Source organism: Drosophila hydei, unplaced genomic scaffold (genome assembly GCF_003285905.1).
Source record: "Drosophila hydei strain 15085-1641.00,03,60 unplaced genomic scaffold, DhydRS2 tig00000149-arrow-pilon, whole genome shotgun sequence".
NCBI classification, from domain to species: domain Eukaryota; kingdom Metazoa; phylum Arthropoda; class Insecta; order Diptera; family Drosophilidae; genus Drosophila; species Drosophila hydei.
In genome coordinates, this window is record NW_022045678.1 from 2,598,007 (window position 1) to 2,625,135 (window position 27,129).

Sequence of the window (27,129 nt, forward strand, 5' to 3'; positions counted from 1 at the left end):
TTTGCCTAAAGTATATGCCGCTTGCCTAATGTTTATGCCATATGCATATAAGTATATACAAGCAATATATATGAAGCTACATAGCGGAGAGCATAGTATGTCTCCCGCTTGGAGCTCCACTCATTACATAATGTACTTAGGTTAAGAGACGAAATACGCATGAGCCAGGGTATAAGAACTCTTGCTCAGACAAATAAAGATCATTACACAACTGAACACCACCATAGTTATATGTATTCACAATTTAGATAAATTGTGTTCACTTGGCGCTGCTTTAACAAATTGAGCAAACATTTTGTTTGATAACTTCTGTGTCATTTAGCGGATTTCAAGAAAATGTTCTGCATATGATCTACATATTCTATTGGTGCAATTGTCAGCTTGGCAAAAATGCAAACTTCTTTCCATATTGGCCCAATTTTCAACTGAACTTGGGGAATTACTAACTGGATTTCGATAATGTTTTTAATTGATAAAATTTACGAATGCAAATTATGAATAGTCTTTTAATATAATTATATATATTTATATTTTCCTTTGAGCTTGTGTGTAAAAGAAACTAATTTGATGCCCTGCTTTGCTTGAAAGGATATTCAAAAACTCTTTTGATTCCCATTGCCAAGTCAAAGATCAATCAACGTTAAACAGTTTCCATAATATTACGTATACGTAATGCGTATTATGTTTCGTGTACGTAATATATTCTGTTTTCTTTAAAATCAATCATTTCTATTCGCTTCGTACATATACACATACGGACATACAGGGCTCAATCGACTCGGCTTGTCGTCCTGCTCAAGAATATGTATACTTTTGCCTGTTACATACATTTGCACAAAACAAATTTTCCCTGATTTCGCATTTTCAATGGGATCAGGGTATAAAAAAGAACTTAAAAAGCTCCTCCCTGGCACTCGACTACGAACCTAGAGATTGTGAAAGAAGTTGCATATCTCAACTTAAGTAGCAGCTGACAAATCAAGCTCAATGCAGTCGCAATTTCCATTCTTGGAATAGAAAAGAATCGATTCCTATCATGAATAAATATATACATTCAGTTTAACAAAACTATTATGACCATTTTGAATGGGTTTGGAGTATAAACGGTAAATAACTATATTGTTTATATAAAATGCTTGAGCTACAGCGACTATGCTGTATTGTTCGATGCCATTTAGTTAAGATTCTTATCCCATAGGAATAAATAATTATCCCTTTCTTAACATAACTTATCTCCACTGCCATGGTCTCCCATGGCTGAGTTGTTTCAGTAGTGCGTGTAAATTTGAGTGTAATTCTGCCGTAGGCAAACATTAACACACATACAGGGCAGTTTGTATGTGTATGAATCAGACCAACACACTCCCCCACAATTATTTGTAGATACAAACTAACTTGCATTAACCATAGCCCATAGCATATAGCGCTTAAAATGGGATCATAAGACTGACGTTAACATTAACGTTGATTGGCGAGCTAAAAAAGGCTTAGCTCTATAAGAGACCAATCCCTGCGACCATATTCCTGAGAAGTTCTACCATTTGTTTTTAAATAAAAAAAGAAGAAAACTGAAGAAATAATCTCTCTAAGATCTATCAAAAATTCTATTATTTATTATGATTTTCTATTACAGTTTATTAATTGCTATTTTTCTGTGTACGTTCCTTTAGACTGATTGATGGATATAACCAGCAATTCCAAATATATGACCTGCTTCTATTGAAAGCTGACATTAAATTAGGCATATTCCACTTATGGGTAATGGTGCCATATTGATAATTATGATAATGTCTAATGGTTCCAACTGGTTAAATAGAAAAATTCCATTGTTCGCATTTTTAGACAAACAAAACTAAACACACACTTTCTACAATTTGTTTGATTTGTTTGCTTTGTTTACTTCGTTTGCTTTGCGAAATAATCCAAATACTAAAACTTTTCGATGTGAGCATTAAAATCGCATATTAGGGAACAGCTGTTTAAGCTATGCAAAAACACTTTGAATGACTATATAAGCAGTTGTGTTTTGGAGAAAAGTATCATTCACGAACTGATAACTGATCTGAATAAGATGAAAGTCAAAGTAATAGTACTAAGCTGTGCCCTCCTGGCCATATGCCTTACATATCTTCCCATGAGCAATGCAGTGGCTTGTGACGCCACCGGCGGGCCTGCAGGCTGTGTTGATTGTACCTTAGCCGCCAACGTAGCTGACCCTGACTGCCTTACAACAACCGTAGCTCCAACAACGGTTGCGCCTGACGGCGATACCACAACAGCAGCGACCCCAGGCGCAGTTACCACGTTAGCGCCCTCAGGTGGAAAGAAGAAGAGGATAAGGCGCAAGTGGAAGGTGGTCAGGAAGCCTGGCAAGAAAGTCATCAGGAGGCACCGCCGTGGAAAGAAATGGGACCTCCTAGGCTAATTGAATAGACGATAACTGATAACTGATAACTGATAACTGATAACCCCCGAGGACCGACAACGAATCGAAATGAACTAAGATTTTATTATAAATAGATATAAGAAATTGTTACAAAATGCACATTAAATATGTTGAAATTATCACAAATACAAACTGCTTTTTCTGATTGTTATACTAATAATGATTGATAATATCAGTTGGGAAGCTAAAACCTTAAGACTGTTACCCAAGCTTCACACTTACACAGAAAAAGATTTCACAAATGTATACCCAAAGATGTTGGAAAGCCGAGTCTTATGACTCCTCATTGAGTCCACTGCTCAATAATTTTAAGATGTCGCACATTGTTTAACTAACTGTGAGTTCTAATGTCTACCTGCTCGTCTGTGTAACTGCGTCGATCTCGGAAACTGGAAGTTCAAGTATATGATTTTCTGCAAGACATCACATCGTATAGGGTATCAAAGGGATATGTTCCAAATTGTAAATCTTCCGTTTCAATATACGTTCATTCAGGCATGACCGTCGGAGTGATAGTCGGACAGCCTGATGGACAGCAAAACGGTCATTGCACAAAGCAATATACTCTGTTCACTTCATAATCGGGTATAAAAGTAACAAGTATAAAAACTCTAGTCAGAGAGGCCCGACCAGGAGATAATATAATATTTAAATATTCTCAATTGCTTCTATCTACCATAATATAGACAAACAAACCCCGACATTAGGACACCAAGACTCGAACCATTATCTTCTACGGTCAGCTGGATATGAATTTTGTAAAGACTAAACTAAAGAAGCAGCTGACACAGTTCAAGCTCAACTCAATCGAAATTCCGATTCTTCGAATAGATGAGAATGCCCGCATTACCATTAATTCCTATTCTGTGTTGGGTAACAGTCTTAAGGTTTTAGCTTCCCAAATGCTATTATCAATCATTATTAGTCTAACAATCAGAAAAAGCAGTTTGTATTTATGATAATTTCAACATATTTAATGTGCATTTTGTAACAATTTCTTATATCTATTTATAATAAAATCTTAGTTCATTTCGATTCGTTGTCGGTCCTCGGGGGTTATCAGTTATCAGTTATCAGTTATCAGTTATCGTCTATTCAATTAGCCTAGGAGGTCCCATTTCTTTCCACGGCGGTGCCTCCTGATGACTTTCTTGCCAGGCTTCCTGACCACCTTCCACTTGCGCCTTATCCTCTTCTTCTTTCCACCTGAGGGCGCTAACGTGGTAACTGCGCCTGGGGTCGCTGCTGTTGTGGTATCGCCGTCAGGCGCAACCGTTGTTGGAGCTACGGTTGTTGTAAGGCAGTCAGGGTCAGCTACGTTGGCGGCTAAGGTACAATCAACACAGCCTGCAGGCCCGCCGGTGGCGTCACAAGCCACTGCATTGCTCATGGGAAGATATGTAAGGCATATGGCCAGGAGGGCACAGCTTAGTACTATTACTTTGACTTTCATCTTATTCAGATCAGTTATCAGTTCGTGAATGATACTTTTCTCCAAAACACAACTGCTTATATAGTCATTCAAAGTGTTTTTGCATAGCTTAAACAGCTGTTCCCTAATATGCGATTTTAATGCTCACATCGAAAAGTTTTAGTATTTGGATTATTTCGCAAAGCAAACGAAGTAAACAAAGCAAACAAATCAAACAAATTGTAGAAAGTGTGTGTTTAGTTTTGTTTGTCTAAAAATGCGAACAATGGAATTTTTCTATTTAACCAGTTGGAACCATTAGACATTATCATAATTATCAATATGGCACCATTACCCATAAGTGGAATATGCCTAATTTAATGTCAGCTTTCAATAGAAGCAGGTCATATATTTGGAATTGCTGGTTATATCCATCAATCAGTCTAAAGGAACGTACACAGAAAAAATAGCAATTAATAAACTGTAATAGAAAATCATAATAAATAATAGAATTTTTGATAGATCTTAGAGAGATTATTTCTTCAGTTTTCTTCTTTTTTTATTTAAAAACAAATGGTAGAACTTCTCAGGAATATGGTCGCAGGGATTGGTCTCTTATAGAGCTAAGCCTTTTTTAGCTCGCCAATCAACGTTAATGTTAACGTCAGTCTTATGATCCCATTTTAAGCGCTATATGCTATGGGCTATGGTTAATGCAAGTTAGTTTGTATCTACAAATAATTGTGGGGGAGTGTGTTGGTCTGATTCATACACATACAAACTGCCCTGTATGTGTGTTAATGTTTGCCTACGGCAGAATGCAATTACACTCAAATTTACACGCACTACTGAAACAACTCAGCCATGGGAGACCATGGCAATGGAGATAAGTTATGTTAAGAAAAGGCTAATTATTTTTCAGAAGAATGTTCCTATGGGCTAAGACTTTAAAATAAAAGGCATCGAATACCACAGCATAGATCGCTATACCTCAAGCATTTAATATAAATGATATGTATGATTGTAATATATGATGATTGTAATTTACTTTTTATACCCTAAACCCATCGAAAATGGTTATAATGGATTTGGTTAACTGCATGTAACAGACAGAAGGGGTCGTGACGGACCACACAAAGTATGCATAAATTCGAGATCAGGACGAAAAGCCGAGTTGATTTAGCCCTAGCCGTCTGCCTGTCTGTCCTTCCGTCCGCCCGTATGTCAGTGCGTCCGTGTGTCTATCCGTACGATCTATAGACTTGGGTTTTCTTGATTAAAAATAGATTTTAAGTGCTTCACTATGATATATTCTGTTATTTTTTTTTCAATTAATACTTACTTCACATGCGATGCCTCTCTTAAGTTAGCTCGGTAAGGAAGACATTGCTGTTAAGTGAACGACCAAAGAATCTGCAAAGAAACACAATTTACATCTCGACTATAGATCATAGACTCTCTCGTGATTTCGATGGATGGATGGATGAATAAAAGAATAGTCACAATATTAAATAAGCAATAACAGTTAAATAATGCAATACGAAATACCGCCAAACACAAAAAAAGCACTTACCACGAGAGTCTGGCAATATGGTATAAGAAAAGCCAGCCGTTTGGACATTTCATATATTTAAAAAAAAACTAGTAAGAGTGCTCCAATAGGGACTCTCCGACTGGCAGACACCCTGAATCCTGTAGAGTGGCAATATTTCAATCATTCCACGCCACTACAAACAACACATACATTTACATATTGGCCATGGCCAATAAGGACACTTAATTGTTAAGTTTAACTAAATCTTGGAAATTTTCAAACTCTAGTATGCAAAGTATGCGAACTTATTACAGGAACCTCATCAGTAAATTGGATGTTTCCATTTTCTGTGATATTCAAGATACGATTAAAAAACAAAATAAAACGATCAATTTTATAGTTAATAAGCAAATCAGATGTGTATCGAAAATAATGATAAGCTTATATTCATACATATGCTTCACATTTCAAGTCTCTATCTTTTGTGGCTTACGCGATCGCTGTGTTCATACGGACTAAATGGACTCAGCTCGTTGTCCTGATCAACAAAATATCAACAATATTCATACATTATGGTGCCTGCCACGCCTCCATGAAACTTATAAGCTCCTCGCAGCCGACTGCTTAATACCCTTTGTGGCTGGATGGGAGTTGCATTGTATTCACTTGTAAAACGTGCATCTTCTGTCTCTAAGAATATTTAAAATATTTTTTATTGTTATATTATAAATTTTTCTAACAACTTATATATTCATATTTAAGGAGGACGTCAACAGAAAGAGACTCACTAAAACAATACCAGTATATAAAGAACGCGAAATTATGTACTACAGCTGGTTAGCTGTAAGACCCTGAAAGATAGCATATATCCCAATTTGCTACTTTATCAGTGGATTTATCCGAAGTAAATTCATATTGAGCAAGGCGAGGCTATACAGAAGTATGAATTTCGAGACTCTCGCCCTGCGAAACACAGCCAATATACTCCGTAAAATTTGTGAACGAGCATAAAAGTGTCTACGCTCACGCATCGGTGTGAATTTGCTAAACAAAACAGGACATTTACATGCAGACGGGCAGACGAACGGACGAACAGACGAGCAGCCGAGTAGATGGCTCTGAATAGTTAAAACAAGCTGGAAAGCTGTAGTACATTACTGTGGTAACTGCGAGGATGCTAATGTCTTTTAGATAATCGCTGGCATGCGGTGCCCTTAGTCGCCAGCTGGCATATTAAACAAAATGGCGTCGACACACACACACGTGCACACTTAGCAGCAGCATGAGCAGCGGCAGCAGCAGCTTAGTCGAGTCGAACGCCTAAAGCTATGCTAACATTTTCATGCCATTTGATTTTACTTTGCTTCGTTATCTGCTACACCTCCAGCCTCCGCTCGCCCCGTCTTATGTGCGGCGCCTTGGGCAGCTTGGCAACACATGTCCTTGCTGCTGCCGGTAGAGCAGGAGGCAAGGCAGCGCCTTGGCTATTAGGCTTATCGTTTTCATAATTTACTAAAAATAATAAGCAAGCCGGGATTTGGCCGTATGGGTTTGTTCGCATGTGGCAATGCCAACGGCAAACTAATGCTCGGCTTATGACCAAAATGACCAGCACAACGAAGGCAGCAGCCAGGTCATACAGGTTGTGCTCAGCAATCGAATCAATACAAATCGCCAGCAAATGCCAAACCCAAAGCATGTGTGAATATCATATTATAATTTCCCAAGAACTCTTTCATTGTCTTCTTAAGACGCGAGAAATGTAGTCGAGTGTAACTTTTGTTCAATAATTAATGTAGCCTAATACACAATATATATATTTTCTCTCTTAAATAACAATCTTTGCAGCTATAAAAGTCTTTAGCTGAATGCCCGAAGAAAAACTCAAAACTTTGCATTCACGAAAGTGTTCCAATTTAGTAGCCTAATGATACGCTTAGCCCAAATGTGTTCTGGCTTTCTGGCCAAAGTCAAATGTTGCGCTCTTTGTTAAGTGATTTTAAAGGCAACAAATGGCCAAAAAGGTCAAGTGGGATTAATTAGCTTTGACCGCTTGGCATAGCCTTTGTTTTAGTCACAGACTTCATTCACTTTGTCCCCTTCAGCTACAGACGGATGTGGCACGTTTTTATACTCTGATTCATTTAGTGTATATAGAAATGTAATCTCTTATATTAAAAGATTAAAAGGGGCTTAAAAATTCTAAAAATGATCTTCCTTGAGATTATTTTTTTGCGAACACAAATTGTTGGAGTTGGCTCAGACTTATGTTGTAAAGGATGTTTTTCGAGCCTTACAACTTTGTGCTGGAAAAACTGTTTTATTTGACAATCTATTTAACAGCTAATAGCTGCTTTTTATTTATGTTGATTCGATATTTTATTGCGTTAGACTTGTATTTTTACAATGCTTGGAAATTATTGAAATTTTCATCAAAATAATGTTTCGGTTCGTCAAACTCGCCCATTTTACGGCGCCCATTTTGGGTTGAATGGGTAATTAAATAAACAGAATTCTCGCAATTGGAGGGAGGATAATCCACCAGCTTTTGTGGTAACGGAAAATTATTAATACGCTTTAAGGACTGGCGAAGACATTGTTCGATATCTTGGGCAAAATGTGTTCAAATTTGCTATCTAATAAAGCTCAATTAATTATATTTAAAATATATTCTTTTATTTTATTTTATCCTAAAAGAATACTATAATAAATCAGAGACTTATCCTTTTTCTTACTAAGCATGTTCTTATTTGACTTTTACAAGTTGCAACAAAAATTTTGAAAATAAAATTTCCAGATTTTTTAACTATAAATTTTAACTATATTGTTGAAAATTTGTTACATTTTATGTTGTTCATTCAACTCTGAGAGCAACTACCTGGTCCAATAAATATAAACGCATTAAGCAACAGAACTAACCTTTGTGCCCCATATGCTGGCTTATGCGCGTGCTACACATTATTTTATTTACTAAATATTTTACAATAATCAAGTGCAGCAATCAGAGCACTCAGAGCTAACGAGAAAGAGATAAAAATCAAGAGAAAGAACGACAGAGAGGGAGAGCGTAGTTTGCTGCGACTATGGACCAATAAAATATGCATGACAGAGCATCCAGTGAAATCCTTAACAAAGCTGACATGTAATATGTATTGCGAGTGTGTGTGGGTTGTGAGTGTGTGAAACACGAAACGAACATAGACACACAATCACACACACCCATACGCACACGCAACACGCATACAAAGCAGCCCGATCAAATATTTATAAAGATAAAAAAACACGGCAAAGGCGCATAAAATTACTTAAGTGTGAATTTGAGCTGAATGAAAATGCAATGCAGTGCGAGCATTTAACAGGTCGCAAGCTAACTAATTTCACAAGCTGCCCAAAAAATGGCGTAGCTCTGATTTATTGTTGGACCTGTGCTCCTGTACTGTATGTTGGCCAAAATGCTGAAATGAATTATTGCCAGGACGATCAGAGGCTGCTCCTTTCGGTTGGCCAGCTCAAAAGAAGCTTAACTCTGTGCCTCGCTTTGCCTGCCGCTTTCATCTGGCAACTTAATGTCAACCATATACGCTTGGGTATTATGCAAATATGTTTATCCCTGTGTGAGTGAACCATTTTTTACTGCCTCGGTCTTAACTCGTTCGTTTCATTTGTTTTCCTGTGCTCTGCTCCTGTGCTCAGTTAGTTTATGTTTTATTTTTAATACTTCTTGTTGGCAGTTATGAAGTACTCTTAGTGTCAATGCTTTCTCAATTACATATATTCTTAATTGGTTTTTTAAAAATAAAACTTAATGCAGCATTGCCTTGCTGTGTAAATGCATTGAGTGCCACATTCTATAGCCGATTTGAAATATATTTGATTTCCACTTGAGCGTGCAGCAAATCCCAACCACGGCCCATGGCCGGAGCACACAGCAAACCCTTGACCACATTTGCATAACCACACAAAAACCATATCATGCTCTATTTACATAACCCAACTGGGCTACTGTTGCACTCCATTGAAACTTTTGGCCAGCCAACAGCATCAAGTATACGTCATGTATACGAAACTCGAATAAAATAGAATAGCCACAAAACACAACAAAAAAATGTTGCCAACGGCCATTAAGTGCAAATAGCTGAGCGCCAGCACACAGTGGAGCACAGTTTCGAAACTTGCCTCAAATATACTTGAACATGTTGCCCAGCGAGTTGCAGGAAATTCAAGTTGAGCACTCGTATCGAAGAGCAATTACAAGACTGAGATGGCCAACAAAAGTTCTAGCACTTGGCATAAAACTTTGCCAAAAGAGTTCAAAAATATGTGCAAAGAAATTAGTATAAATGGTCGAAACTATGCAACGAACATACAAATTTCCTCCCACATTTCACACCAGGCCACCAGACCCACATATACATAAACGTCTATCTATCAAGCAGAAGAGCCACAACACTACAAATAAAAGTTATAAAGAATCAACAGATAGAAGTGGTTAAGTAAAGGGTTCCCAACTGGAAGATACCCTTAATATTGCAAGGACTTCAGCATAACTGTACATAAAAGCCCTGAGAACACAAAATATATTAAAGCATTTTGCAACTAAATATATATATTTTCCCTTTAAGATTGAAGCTTATGTCACAATCAAAAATTATGTAAGCCTTCATTAATAAGTTCTTCTACAAAATAAATTCAGCTCTGTCTAGGCTTGACCCAGAGTTTGCTGCATTAAGTCGTTATATTGTTGATTCAATATATTAATTTTTGTGAAAAAATTCCAGAATAGAAAATATAAAATAATTCAAAATTTTATCAATTATACATGATATTTGGAAACTCTTAATTTAAAGCCTACACAGCTATGATTAAAAAACTGAAATTCGATTCACGAAATAAATTGAATCAGGACATGCAATAAGATCTAAGTCCAAACATTCATCTGCTTGAATATGTTTCAGATTGGAAAAGGGACAAACAGACAGACGGACAGCACTAGATTGACTCTACTGTTGCGAAAGTTCCATAATATATATTTCAAAATCTTGGCCGTGTCTCCATCTGCCCGCATATTTCAACAAAACCAATATACCCTGAATTACCATTTTCAATTTTATTCAATGTATAAAAGTACTATGCAATGCAGTCGCTGTCTCTCAACGTAGCTTTTAAAATATCTAAGATTTATTTCCATTATTTTAACTATGTCCAGAAACCAACTCAAGTGGCAAAATATGAATTTAGTACAATTTAATAATCATTATCTGATAGCAGCTGCTCAACACGTTGTCACAGCGATTTCTTAAGTGCGCTCAGAAGCTGTCAGCAAAGCTTTATATATCGTATTTTAAATGCTGACAAATAGTCTTTAGAAAGGATGAGAGATGTTCTATACAAATCGTTTCATTATTTTATTTATTTGTGTTATTTCTCAACAAATTTAGCAGACGACAAAAAAATTCTGTCACATTGTTTTCATTTATTTTATTTAAATTAAATTATATTTATTTATATTCAAATGTATTTTTATGACAAAAAATTTAATTAAATATTTTTTCTTTAAAATTGTTTTATTGATTTTATTTATATAAAATAATATATATTTATATTATATTATTTTTGTTTATGTTTTGATAAATATTTTTAAATTTTTTTCTATATATTTTATTAAGTTTATTCTTTTATTTATTTATAAAATTTGTTTGAAAACAATTTTTAGCATTTATTTATATAAAATCTAGTTTATATAAAATTTACATATAAATTTACATATAAATTGTTTACTTTATATGTTTAGATTTTCTTTTAATTTATATTAATTAAAATTAAAAATATTTTAAGAAAAATATATTTTTATGTTTCACATCATATAAAAGATTTAAAAACTATTTACCATATATATAGAAATTTTATTTAATAAATAAAAATAATTAAAATAATAAAATCAATGTTTTATAGAGAGACTTATTATATTTTTACTAATAATAATAATATAAAAATTACATGAATACAATAGTAAAAACGTAATAAAAGTGGTTTCGTTACTAATGAACGTGTCAACTCTCAATTTGTTCTATCACTTGCTTTTGCAGTTCGACCTTAAAGTTTTAAAGTCACGTCTAATGTGTAATGTCGTATTGATTCTAAGTGTGTGTTAAGGGATTGTCTGTTATGTTTAGACTAAGCCACAGAAATCAATTGGAAATTCGATGATGCCCAAGGCAAAAAATCGTCAATATCACTTATCAAGCAAAAAATATGTTCATGAAGAGTTTTGGGCAATTATTCAGGCTTTAATTAAATTGCGTATTCGCCAACTGTGACACAAATTAAATTTTCCCCTCCCAAACAAGCAGCACAGACGCCGCTGCAATTCAGCTGCCATAACATTGGGCTAAAATAAAAATTTACTTTCAACAATTTTTATAAGGCAACAGCAGCAGTAGCGGCTGCGGTTGCCCGGCTCAGTGCCTCATACAAATTAATGTGCGACGGTCTCTCTCATGGTGTATTCCGGTTTCTATAGCTGTCCCATCCTAGCACGCTGGCACGCATGTCCTTAGGGCTATTTGCTATGCCTTGTGCATTAATTTCATGCTTTAATGCTCCCACACACATAAACAGGCAAACACACAAACATTAAAACATGTTGACGTCATAAGTGGTGCGTGGAGACAAAGAGAAAGAGAAAGAGAGAAAGAGAGAGAGAGAAATATGCAGATACTAGAAGTGTTGGCGTCAAAACGATTTGTCGTCTAATTGCGGTAGATTTTCACCACTTGCCTGTGTGTGTTTATACACACACACATACCTCCACACACACACATACCTCCACACACACTAAGGCATTTACGGCTAAATATCTTTGTGTAAGTGTGCGTGAGTGTGCTGCACTAATAGAATTTGAATATTTTATATGGCATTGCGCATAATTACGACTAAACATTCAACGCTTAGTTAGTTGCGCTTTGTTCTGCTCAAATTAACCACAAATTCATAATTTATAATTCACTATTGCGACTGTTTTTGCTGGCAAATGAGAAAGGTAACGCTCTGCATCAAAGTAAGGCTACAACTCATAACTGAGCTTAACTGGGCTAACGCATAAAATAAAGTTACAGCCCTGTAGCTATTGGGCAACAAATATAAAGGTCCAGTGCAGGGGAAGGCATTAAGAAAATCCTAGCGCTAAGCCGATGGAAGTCAAATTCTGTTCCAACAGCTGCCCGTGCCGAAATATAAATAAATACGTAAAAAGTCTATAAAAATACAATAAAAAATGAACCCACATATTGCAGCTGCACAGTGGTCAAATCTAATGGAAAAATGCAATAAAATTGAGGATAGCTTAGTTTAGTTTTAAGTGCTTGAAATTTCCAGGGAACAGCTGAAAATATACATATTTGTTGACTTGAATTCCATTGAGCCAGTTCGCAGTGAGTTCATAGAGAGACAAACTAAAGCCTAAGCTGAAGTAGTTTAAGCTTTGAAGCCTTCCAGAAAGGCATCGATAGAAAGCATACAAAAAATCTCACTAACTATTGCTTAGATAATGCACAATTTAGCTAACTCCTTACAATAAGTGGGTCAAATTGCCTAATCCAATTGATGAATCCAATTGATGAATGCTCCGCCTGAGACTTTTGTCAACTTTAAGCGATGCTTCAGTTGTGCCAACAGCAGACATTTGGCAAATATTATATAAAATTCCAACAGCTGCGAATGTTATTGACAACTTAAGCAGTTGTTGAAATAAGTTTTTTCGAATGATACCACTCTTGTTTGCTCGATCTATATTATTAATAAATATAAAACAAATTCAAAAACTAAAATGTATGTATTTATTTTTAGAAGAAACTTGAAAAGAATACAAAAATTTTAAAAATTGGGACATTTAACAGGCAAATCGATCTCTCTTAATAAGAAACTTCTATTACTATATTATTATATAATTATATTATTATATTATTATATAATTATATAATTATATTATTATATTATTATATTATTATATTATTATATTATTATATTATTATAATATTATACTTATATATTATTTTATTATTATATATATTGTTATATTATTGTGATATTATTCGATCCTTCTCTTTTTCAACGACATCCCGACTCAATGTGCATTGCAGCTAGAGCTTAGTCGCATGTGTGAGTGGCAATGCTGCTGTTGTTGTTGCTGGTCAGTAAGTTGATTTTATATGCAGGCGCTATGAATTTTATTATCGCATAAAAATAAAAAAATCCCAACAAAAAATATAGAGAATGTGAAATTTTTGTGTTTGAAACAAAAAAGCGAACGCTAAAGGCCAGCGCAAGAGAATGTCCAGGACGCTCGTTATCAGGCACTTTGTCTTTGGTGGCATTGGGGTTTTTCTAAACTGCATTTTAACGACTCCCTGGACGAGGCCAACAAAAGTAAATTTTGCCACACACACGCATACACACAGATATATAAACTGTGCTCGCATGTGAGAAATATTTTGGGTAAGTGCTGTAGAATATTTTTAACGACACAGCGGGCGACGCAGGCCGTTTGAGCGCCTAATGAAAATTGATTTCATGAAATTGAAAATTCGCTTCGTTCAACTTGACCAACTCTTCTTAGAATAAATTCACTTTGGCTCTAACGTGCTCATTTACATTACTATAAAGGGTCCACGAAAGAAGTTCAATACAATAAAGCGAGCATTAATCATTTGAGTTGAGGTTCTTCCTTCCTTTTCTCATGTGTGTCTGCTGAGCATAATAAATGTCGCTATTCACATTTTTAACAGTGACACAAATGTCTTTTATGTTCTGCAACTTGACCATTAGGGCGAAAGGGTAAATCGCTCGACTGTCACAAATTGAACCCGTAAGCTCAGCGGGCAGCTTAATGAATTGCGCAAAAAAGGTTGTCAATGCTCATAAATATTGACCCAAAACAGATTCGAACAAACATAATTTAATAAATATAGATATAGCCATGGATATATTATATTTATTAATAAATAGCCATTTATGCAATCATAAATAAACACGCCAAATAAACGAGAATAAAATCAGCTGAAATTGCGTTTATTTAGTTTATCCATTATTATCATAATAATTGTGCGCGATTATAACGCTTTAGGCAGGTGAACATAAATTTCACATTAATCGCAAAATAATTAATTTAGATGAGTTTTTTCTTCGGCTTTTTACAGTTAAATAAATTTTGTATTTGACTTCATTTAATGCATAGGATTCGCCCACAAACAACTTTGACTTATCCAATATGACTCATATTTATATTTTATAAAATATAAATTTCAAAAGTATATTTAATCACATTTATGACATTAACATATTTCGATAATGAGAATTTCAACAAATTTATTTTTAGCATGAGATTTCGCAAATGAAACATAGATGAAGCGATGCGACTTGGCTTTGAATAACTTTCTAATAAAATTGCAGAAATTAAAAAGAAATAGAATTACTAAACAATTGAAAGTGGCTTAATAAGTACGAAGCTGAAAGTTATTAAATAAAATTAATGCAATTGACAGCTGGAAAGGATGCAAAATACAAAATTACTTTTTTTTTTTCAAAAATACCATTGTAAAAATATGTGATTTATAAATGTTTGTTAATCACTAAAAGCGAAAACTTAAAGAAACATTAAATTATTTTAAGATTTTGATATTTTAAAGTTTTTAATTATGCTGATGTAATGTAATGCTAATAATTTTCTAATTTCGTAATTTTTTAATTTTAATTTCATCAAATATTTTATTAATTTCTTATGTTGTTCAGTTTAATTTTACTTAAAGATTTTCAAACTTCTTAACAAATTTATTTTAATTTTTCTTAATTTTTTAACTATTTCTTAAATTTTTATTATCATTTTTCTTAAGATTTTGCCTTAAATTGATTTTTTACGCAAGTAAATAAATTTTTAATTCTCCCTTTTTTTATTTCACTACGACGCCGACTTTTTCTCGGCAAGTTTTAGCTGAAAATGAGTTTATTCCATGCTGTAAATGATTACAATAACATTAAACTCTAATATCTAAATATTAATATTTAGCTTTCTAAAAAGTGCATAAAAATATGAGAAATATACATATTTTCAATTTTTGCATTGTATGTAAAATAAAATAAAATTAATAGCCAACTAGAATCATAGTTTATACTAAATCAAAATTTAACTAGTTTTTAAGTTTTCTTATACATAGATTATTCAAAACATTTTTATTTTATTTCACTCGCTACTAAAAAAATTGTTTAATAGTTTTATTTGGATCCTCAAAATAAAATAATTAATTTTTTTAAAAATAATTTGCTGTATTTATTAAGCTTTTAGGATTTGTCCTTTTACCCAAATAGAAATCGTTCTTTCATTTATTCAAATATTTTTTAATTTTCTTTCTTTTTATTTGTGTGCCTTAATTTTAGAAAAAATCAAAAGTCAACAATTGGCAAAATGTTCATTGGCATTTTATGCAAATTGGTAAAAGATTTTAGCCAAAAATAGAGCGATAACTGGATTTGTTGTATGGCAGAAACAATTATGCGCCTCTTTCAAGCGTCGCCTATCACAATCTGCATAAATTATATGAAAATTCATTTTAAAAACTTTTTCATTGCTACAAAACATAAGCCAAAAAAAATTGAGGAGAACTTTTATCAAGCATCTCAGGCAAAATGTCAGGCACCGAAAATGTTGTGCAAATATTTAAACAGCGAGCGGCGGGCATTTCAGTCCGTACTCCGGGATTAGTAGTGGGGACAGATGGGCGTGGCGCATGCAAGCGTATAATTCAATTATGGCAAAAAGCACCGGAAAACAGCAATAGCCGAAAGCCGAAAGAGCGCGAAATCAAAAAATTGCAATGCCAGCCACATCAGAGCAGCAAAGAAACAAAAAATCCAAAGCGCAATGCAAAAATTTGGCCTAAAGTGCGCAATATAAAGCGCTGGGCCACTTGAGCATGTCATTGGCCAGACTACTGTAAGCCTAAAAGAGAAGCCCCAAAGATTAAGGCAAGCCACAAGCAACAACAACAGCACAGCGAAAGTCATAACAACTGAAGAAGCGTTGAACGGACCTCGTCATGGCCAACGTCCTGTCCAGCCCAGTGATGTGAGCCAGCCATATTTGCTATGTAAATAATTTAAACCGGAAATGACGTAGATTATGTGCCAGCAGACGGAAGTCACTCGGGCCCCAGCACAAGGCGCTGACCGAAGCGAATGGAGCAACAGCAGCAAAAAAACGAATACGAATTTGCAGACAATGGCCAGCCCCGACCCGACCCCGGGGCCAGCTGGAAAGAGGCAACATTTTTGCCGTTATTTGCATTTTTCTAGCCAACAAGGATTTTTTTCTTTCTGCTTACCAAAATAAATTCAAATTACAGCAAACCAAGACTAACACAAAAAAGAAAATAAATAAATAAATAAATATAAACAAGCAAAAAATTGTCCATGATGCGCATTTTGTTTCGCTTTTTTGTGCTGTTAAGTTCGGCATTTCTTTTATATGCAGATTGCTTAATTTACCGTTAGGCGCACAACTATTGAAACAGCAAATTTATACATAAATATATATACATATTTATATATATATATGTTTCTGTATTGTTAGTTAGCTATTCAATTTGGCACAGTCTAGTAGAGGCTATTATTATTGCATTGCTAAGGGCACTTTTTGCTTGCTCCTCTATCGTCTTTCAGAATATATATTAAATTTGCATTGGCATTACTTTAAGCTTTAATTTTCCACATATGCACAATATAAGTAATGTATGTTAAGATTCATGCTTTAATGGTTTTTTCTCCTCTTCATTTCGCTTCAGTGAATCAGATAAACAAAAAATCCAAAAAATTCAAAGAAATATTTATTTATTATATACAAGGCAAGGCAATTACTTTTTGTTAAATTTGAGGCAACTGTAAAAGTTTTCCCTCTTTTTAAGCACAAAAATTAAAAGCGATTTCCATATGCAAGTTCAATTATAACTGCATACGTGCAGAACCTGCCTATTGCTGAGTGCTCATAAATTATTGGCAACTTAATGCGCGCAGCTGCTTTTTGGTGGACATGCATAAGCGTCCACATATATTTCTGGTAATTGCGACAAAATTCAGACACTAAGGTTTATTTATTTACCACCTAAAAGCATGCTATGAAAAGCAATAGGCACTGCTGCAAATGCCGTCCGACTGCGTGACTGCTCGACTGCTCGACTGCTTGCCAGGCACCCAACTCAAACGCTTGTCTATAAATCGAGCTCTGCAGCGGTCATAAAGCAGCCTACAAGCCACAGTTCCAGCGGCAGTGGTAGTCAACTTGACCAATACCCTAGGATTTGTAACAAATACTTTTATCTTCGTTTCTTTCTCAAACACTTGTTCCTCTTTCTCTCTCTCTCTCTCTCTCTCTCTCTCTCTCTCTCTCTTTCTCTCTCTCTCTTTATACTAAAGTGTCTTCTCTTTTGCTAACTTATTTTTCTATCATGGTTTCTCTTTCTGATTTCTGTGTCTTACTCTCTATTTTTGTCTTTCTCTCTCTCTCTAATTTTTCCCTCTCTTTTTTATCTCTTCTTCTTCCCCTTTCCACTCTCTTCTCTTTCTCATTGTTTATCTCTATCTCTTCACCTTTTTCTAGCTTTCTCTCTCACCTTTTCTGCCTTTCTGTGGCTCTCACTGTAAAGCCGAATCTGTCTCTCCTATATTAGTTCTCTCTCTCGTTCATTGTCATTCTCTCCCAATCTGACTTTAAGTTCCCTATCACTTTAGAACAATTTGGAATAATATAATCAATTATTACTATTTTTTATTCCTTCAGTTATATTTTCAGTCAAATATTGAACCCTACAATAGTCGGGCTTGTGGTCTATATACCCTTCACCAATTGTTAAACAGGATATATTATCATATGACCTTGAGTCACATATTTTTAAGCTGTATGGCGACAGCCTATGAAAATCCTATAAATATACAACAACAAAGTAACAACAAAATGCGACAAGAAGCAACAACAACAATAATAATAACAAAATAAACACAATAAATACACTTGGAGCGTCGCATCTGAGCTGCGTGACCAAATGAGGCCTAACGGGCTATAAAAATTACGAGCTAAATGGCGACGACTACTGCAGAGTGTCTGACCGAAAGCCTGGGAGACTGACAGACAGTCAGACAGTCTGACTGGTCGGCTGCCTGGTTGACTGGTTGGCTTTCTGTATTCAATTTGCAGCAGAGTCAGAGAATTGATGTCAAAGGCGTAGCCGGCAAAATTCATTGACACATAAATTACAGACTGTGAAAATCGCTTTAATGAAAGCCCATTCTGTGGAGCAGAGCCTTTTGAGTTTGCTTCCTGCGTGGCTCCCGCTAAAGTATATATAGTATATACTATTTAGTTGCTTTATTTTTTCAGTTGCTGTCTTGGACAGTCGAGCGTTTGTGGCCCACTTCAAACAGCAGCACAGTTCGCAGCGATTTCAAAGGAAATCCGAAAAGTAACGGAAACAATTTACTTAATAAACCTGCTTGGCTCTGAGCGTGGTCCGAATACCTTTGAAAATTACAAAACAGCAGCAGGCGGTGGTGGCGGGATGGTAGGGCAACGCAGAGGACGTTAGGGCGGGGCCCAAGCAGTGCTGCAAGAAACCTCCATAAATTATAAATATTACGCAAAAAGGCAGCGCCAAATGGCCAAATGGCCAAATGGCATGGCCCACTCGCAACTTATATCTAAGCAAGCCACATGAGTGTGTGTGTGTATGTGCCTGTGTGTGTGAGACCTTTTGTGAATGGCCTAAAAGGACTTCGATAGCATAGTGAGGTCGCAATGCATTATCCGTAAATGCGTAACATTTCTTCGCTCGGGCTCAATGCAGATCACCTTTGGGGCATTGGGACAGTGAAACGGATACCGTTGGATTATTAAGCTACAAAAATGGGATAAATAAATGTATATAAATTATAGAAACAAAACAAGAAATTATAAATATAACCCAGCCAGCGTGAAAGGTAAGAAAAGTTCTCCACAAAATTATCAAAAATAAATAAGTAAAAATAAAGAAATATATATTTTTATTCTAAGATATATTATAATAATTTTATTGCGAAGGTATTTTTAAGTGAACCTAAAATAATTAACATATTTGTGATGTAAAGGCAAACAATGTTATGAAGCTCATTAATGAAACAAATTAATAAATAAGAAGAAATAATAAATATGTACTTGCCGCTCTTTTTGACTCTACTTATTTGTTAATGTTATGTATACTTTTATCTATTTATTAAGCACAATATTTTTGAAAGAATCGTATTAGTAAAATCTTCACATTTTGTTTAAACATGTGTGTGCTAGATTGGTTAAGATATTCCGTTAGGCAAACAGCTCTATGCCGGTTTAAAATTAAGTTAATTTCAACTAGAATCATTTTTCTTTTTTTTTTTTAGGAAAGCTCACATTCAATAAACACTCTTAAAAATTAGTTTGAATTAAATTAACTTTTTATTTCTTTGAAAAGTCTTTTATTTGACGTGATACGAAATTTAATTAATTAACCTGATATTAAAGATATTTCAGTATCAAGCTGATTTTTATGTTATGCAGTAAGCCATATAAAAGTCTGTCTGTATTTCAACAGAAAAATTCATTCCTACGAACCTAAGTTCTCTGTATTGTTTGGTCTGAAAAGGAAGAATGGGTTCAACTCATGGAGTAATAAAAGGAAGGTAATTGGATCGAGGCTTATGCCAAAATATAGAATAACATATTGACACATTTATATATATATATATAAAATATATATATTGTTACATATTTTAAAAACTAATATAGAATCGATTATATTAACAGAATATGTACGCTTTCAAGAGAAAGATTAAGCCACTCTGCAGCTTCATCTCACTACTCCCAGAACTTTGCAAGTAAGGTAACGGCAGCATCAGTAGCTACATAAGTAGCTTTTATAAGTAAAGTAACTGCGCGACTCAGCCAGAGCTTTTGTGGAGTAAAGTAGTTACATAATCGGGACACCTACGGATTGGAAAGGACAAAGTCAGGCGACTCTTGAGCTTTATCGCATACAGTGAGGCTTTGTCTCGATGCGCCCTACATCTTTCAAAGTGACCTTCGATTAAGTTCAGTCTTAAGTCTGCAACATATTAAAATGCAATGCAAAAGAATAAAGTTCGATTTCTCTTTATTAAAACATTTTATTTTTTATATTATACAAATTTTTCTTTAAATCTATACTTTCAATACTAATAAATAAAAAATTCAATTTAAATATTTTTTTTTAATTTATCAGACTTTGCAGCAAGGCCTCAAAGTATTGATATACTGAAATGCATGGGCCTTAATACTTATTAATAGTAAATGTTAAAAAAATTAATATATATTTCATATTATTAATTGATGATCTTAAGACCGTGTTGTCAAAGGTTAATTAATTTGGCTTATATTCAATATTCAATAATAATAATAAATAAGCTTCTTGCAATAAATGAATAAACTAAAATAAACAGCAAATTAATTGCACTTTTTTTGATGCTGACAATAATAAAAATATATAAAAATATTTGAATTATAAAGCAGCTTTAATTTAAAAAAAAAAATAAAAAATTTATGGATATATATATTATGGTATATACTATAAAAAAATATATATGTAAACTGGGGTGAAAGCTCACACTTCGACCATAAATCGAGCTTATCTGGCACAGGCAATTGAAATATCAGCCAAAGGCTGTCCAACTAGCAAAGAGGAGCCACAGAATCTGATGCCCGAAAAGGACACCGCAAGGAGCGTATCAAATTGTTTACCTTTTGGCATGTGGATGCGTGCAACGACAGCAAGAAATAAATAAAAGTTACTTTTATTACAAACACACATACACGCATGTGAGTGCATGTATGTGTTTGTTTTCCTTTTTTCTTTTTTTTCTGTTTGTTCTTATGCAAAGTTCCTTTGCACAAAACATTAAACTTGAATGCAAAGAGAGAAGGAAAAAACCAAAGCATATTTGTGCGCAGGCATAAAAATCATTTAAATGTTTGTTTGCGCCTCGCTCAATGCATGAATGTGTTTGGATGAATATTAATAATCAACATAAACATAAACATGCTCGTAAATATAATACATGTGCCCCATAATGCTGCTAAATGCGAGCCTCTGGGACCACCCCACTAAGAGCGAGATGGAGAGAGGGAGAGAGTCGTATGGCTTGGTCGCACAAATACAAACAAACGTCAACTGGGGACTGCACTGAGGCTGAAGAGAGTCCAGTGGTGGAGGCCTGGGCTGGGCACTGCGCTTAATATTAAATTATGACTCACTTTTCGCTTTTATAGTACAACATTTACAATTCAAAAGATTTTCGCGCCAAGCGAGCTGCGCTGTTGGCCATTTAGTGGCCAAAAGTTCATTACGCTGTTCAAGGACAACGACATCGACATCGAGAGCGGCATCGACATGGGCTTATGCAAAACTTTGCCAACGCCATAAACTAAATTAATAGCCCAAAACGCGGGCGAATTTTGACGCGGCTATTAACAGCCAACGAGTTGTGGCTTTTTATTCCAATGCTCAAAATTAATAGCCCCAACTTTTACATCACGGCCAAAAACGAGCCTCTGAACGAACGAGAAGCTGCGACAACTAAAGCAAACGCCGCTGATAAGACCCAACAGCAGCAGAAAAGAGATTTATATGTTATCCTCGAGACTGGCTTAAAGCTGCGCCTTGGCTAATGACAGTTGTCAAGAGCAAATTAAGTGGAAGATCTAGATCGAGTTGCGCGAATTATAGCTAGGACAACAAATAATTTTCTTATGAATTTTCTCATCTTAATTAACCTATTTCCATTAAAACTGCTCTGGGCAAGATTGCAAGTAATAATTATTTATATTTAACTTATTGTTTATAAAATTTTAATTAGTTATTTTCTTAATTTTATGGGAAAATGCAGAATAGTATTTATAATTTATTATCTAAAAGAATTTAAATTGTTTTACTATTTTTGTTGTTACTTTAAAAAAAGAATTAAATTTGTATGTTTTATTATTTTTATTTATTATGTTTATTTAAATATTTATATTTCTAAAATATAATTTATTTATATATATTTTTTTAATAAAAGATATATATAAAAATTGTATGACTTTTTCTCTATTTTTTATATGTTGAAATTATTATTTTTATTTATTCTTTTTGTATTTTTATGCCATCACTAAATAAGTTTATTGTTTATATTTTTAGGTATTTTATATATTTATATCTAAAAACCAAATAATGAAAAGAGTTTATTAAAAATAATACATTTTTTCATTTATCCATATAGTTTTTACTTATTATTTATTATTTAAATATTTTTCTTATATTATTCATCTACATATATTTGATATTGATATCTTTTGTACCTACAAAAATTCCATATTTGTAATAATGTATTTTTAAAAATAAATTAAAAAGGTTCTATATAAATGGTATTCATTCTGAATCTTATAATTAATTATTGAATAGGAAGTTAATATCTCAAAAAAAAGGTATAATATAAAGTTATCCTATCTATACCTCATCTAACAGAAAGTTAAACCTTTACCATTTCTTTTGGACAGTTTGCTCAGAAATATCCACTTAATTATTATAAATATTTAAAGTCAAATATGATATCGTATCACAGTAATAAAACTTTATATAAACGAAAAACTAAAAAATTTTTAATTATTTAAAACGGATATAATTCAACCAAAATATTAAAATAAAATAAAACCAAATATCTTGGCAATAGTATTTTAAGTTTGGTTTCAATGGATTAAATTCCACATTTATTATTCGTCTAAATGAGATCAAAATAATCTTGATTATCTGTATCAAGGCAATACGCACTAGAAGTTAAGTCTATTTGCTGGAGCTCCACACAATTTCCTGACTCTGCACGTCTCAGGCTTAAGGTGGGGATCGTATGGAATTTAAAGCAAAGCACTTGAGCTGGAGAGAGCAGAGAGCGAAGTGAACTACACAAAGCACTTAGGCCAAGCTGTCAAACATTTTTGGGCAACTCACTACGATTAGAGGCAGCCGCAATTGTTATAACGTTTATTGTTTTGCCATATTTTTGGCACAGATACCAAAAGAGCGTTGCTAATGCGGCAAATCAGTAAAGAACAAACTTTTCGCGCTCCCACTACTCATCCTCATCCCAATGCTCATCTGTCCAAAAATTGAGATGCTGGCAATGTGTGCACTGATATTTTTAGAGTGACGGCTCCCAAAGCCGGAAACAAAAATAATAACAACATGCTACATGAGAGAAGTGAGTAGGAGGAGTATGAGGGGTTGGGGGCCTTTGCCACAGATAGGGGATGCTAGGTGGTAGAGGTGGATATTGGCAACTGTGAATGTGTTCCCATAGAAGGCGAGGCAAGGCAAGGCAAGGCAAGGCAAGGCAAGGCGAGTCAAGTACATGCCAGACATACCAAATAACTTTACTTATTTATGCCCAACAGCGTGCCATATGCGGGAGGGGAGATTAGAGAATTGAAACTGGGGCCAGAGGGGCTGGTGCTGGGGCTGCTTGATTTTGACGGGGCAGCGGGCGAGCTGTGGCTGCTAAGCCAACAAGAACATTTGTGTCAAATGGCGTAAACGCAAAGCAATCAGCGATGAGGCATCAATAATTCGCAACGCGTTTGTGTTCTCTAGTGTAGCACTGTGCGGCACGGGAGTGCAACTTAAAGAACGCTTTGACAGCCCTCTCGAGTGCTAATTGGCAATACACGACTGTCAGCTGCCCTGTAGGCAGTGACAAGCTGCTTCAACGCCTCGCTGACAATTACAATGCCGCAGAAAGACTTTTGCTTCAATATATCTATGCTCGATTCGTCGATGCCCATTGACGGGCGTCCCTCATTCCCACTCCTGCATAACAACCTCGATTGGCACAGGGTATCTGTAAAGAACAAAGAAACCCTCTTGCCAAGAGGTCATATTAAAACTAAAATTGCTTTCAAGTTGCGGCATTTGTTGTGGCTTCGCCTTTGACTTGACTTTTGTTTGTGGTCGTCGCCCACTCGCTTTGCCTTGATTTATGGCGCCACTTGCAGCTGACAAGCGCCACAAAGTATGCCACATTTTTTCGCCTGCCATGCCCCAGTGCTTGGCCTATTAAAGCAACTGACGACTCAGCCCCAACAGCCTCGTGTCTCATTTTCATTTGGCTCGCTTGAGCTGCTCTTCTTCTTCTCTTTTTTTTATAGATATATTATTTTATGTTTTCGCGGTCACGTTTTTATCTTTGGCGAAACAGGCTATGGAAAGTAGCGCCCAAATAAATTGGCGTTTGCTTTAATTTTTGTTTTGGCCAGCAAAGTGTATTTTGTTTTCAAACTTTCCGCTGTGCTTATGTACGCTTGGCATATACCCTAGGATCAGATAAGCCCAACGATATTATATATATATATAATATATATACAACGCTCGATTCTAAAGTCACTAAAGATGCACAACAACAAGTGAGCTATAGAGCCAGATAGGCACTCCGGCTGGTATTCCCCATTGACCCATTGCAGAGCACTTTGTAGTCAGTCAGCCGTGGCACAATATTTTTCTAGCTCAGCTACTTTCAGTGGTTTATTTATGTTTTGTTTTGCTGGACACTTAGCGATCGTTAGCCTTATGACGGTATCGAAACATTGGACAATTCCTATTTTATTTTCCTGTGCTCATATGTATAATTTATTACCTTCCCTATGTGGAATGCTATGTAAAGTTGATTTACTACCGAAATTCGGCAAAGATTGCGCAATTTTTATGAGAATTTAAAGCAACAAAGCTGCCCGCACGTGCCTCCAAAACTCCTGCCGGAGCAGGAAGTAACCAAAAACGAACAAAAAAAACAAAACAAAACAAAAATAAAATCATGTAACTCATGAGATTGTTTATATATGAATCCAAACTGAATCCAGCGAAACAGCGGGCTGACTTCCGACAAGGCCTTCCAAGTGTTTGCCATTGCCACAGATGAAACGAAAATAAAAGCAACATAAGAAAGCGAAGCAAGAACAATTTGATATTAGAATCATATCATGGCAGTCTGCAAAATGCACAATCGGCATAGATGCAAAAAAGTAAGGAAAAATTAATACAAGACTCACATTTGATAGCACAGTGTACATATACGTGTATAAAGTTTATTCTACTAGCCAAGAAATACGTTCTGAAATGTAAATTAATATTTTAATTCATGGAATATATGAAACAATTTTGATTAGTTTACTTGAATAACTTTTAAATATAATTTTTAATTTCATCTGTTTAATATCAGTTTGCTTTTTTGTTATTTAAATTATTTATTGAAGATTTCTATTGGATAAAAAAGTCATCGCTCTTCGAAGCAGCGATCAGTTCAACATCTCCAACAACATATATATATAAGAAATAATACATTTTAAAATTTTCTATTGAATAACAGTTATGCCAGACATGTATATAGTATTAAATCTGTGCTGCAGAGATTGAAGATCGATAAGAATTTATTTTATCATCCATTCATAGCAATCAATAATAAAAAAATATGTATATTAAATTATTTTTCAAAATTATCAAATATAAATGTTTTAAATGAATTTAAAAAAATATATATAATATTTATACAGTGCCGCTTAACTGAATGCGTTTCAGTATGAAATGCTCTCAATCATACTGTGAGACAGATTAGCGACCAAAATGTTAAATTAAAAACATTTCAGAATTTTTGTTTATGACAGTTTATGAAGGGGGAAGACAGCTTGACGAGTTAGCAGCAAACTTAATTCAAGCAATTAAGAAAGCCTGGCTAACAATGTTGCATAATGATATTCCAAAATACTAAAATTTCGTACCAAGTCGTATACTTGATATAATTAAAATTAAGGTAAAAAAGCGTCATTAATAGCTTAACTTAGTCAATGGCCTTAAATGCCACTTAACATAGTTAATAAGTTTTTAACTAGTTTTAATCAAACCTATTCAGTAGCACTAAAAGCGCATTTACGATGTTTTTGAAAAAAATAATAAAAAAATATAAATGAAGCTTTACATGGCAGAAACTGTTTCTTCATTATAACTGATAAATTGTTTTATAAAACAAAAATTATTGCATTAAAGTTAAAGCCTTTTCTACAGAGAAATGATATAAACAGAGCTCATTCTGTTAGGAATGCTGGAAATGGTTTGGTTAAACGTTAATTAAAGAGTGACATCATAAAAGATCAATTGCATTATATATATGTCTAATAAAGCATAAATTATTGTTTACTTATATAAATATTAAATACAATTACACTTTCAACCCTTTCACACTATAAATCTAACCTAATAAATCTAAGAGCTCTGGCCTTTGTTTATTACATTTACAATCGCAATTGTTTACTGGTTCTTCTTCTTCTATACAAAAGTAAAATTTATAAAATAGAATTTCTTAACTTTGAATACAATTTGTGTGAAATACACTCCACAGTGCTGCGCCACTACCACAATGTGAGACATTTGCTATTTAGCTCTTGATTGGAGTCAGTGTACGCGCAGCAGGGTGCCGTAACGAGGCTCTAATTGAAATAGAAATTGTTGTGACGGCAAATTGCGAAAGGCAATGCAACGGCATGGCATCTGCACAAGTTGGCCAAAAGCAAAGTTGGTAAGGCGTCAACTTTACAACTAGCATGGCAATTGCCTTAAAGTTACGGCGGCTCTAAACTTT

The 27,129-nt window shown here is 34.5% G+C and overlaps 1 protein-coding gene across 1 annotated transcript in view; it reads right to left on the minus strand.

Moving 5' to 3' along the window:
• LOC111603983 overlaps positions 1-27,129 on the minus strand; it is a 188,527-nt gene that overhangs the window by 150,399 nt on the left and 10,999 nt on the right. The gene's annotated exons all lie outside the window — the stretch shown is intronic.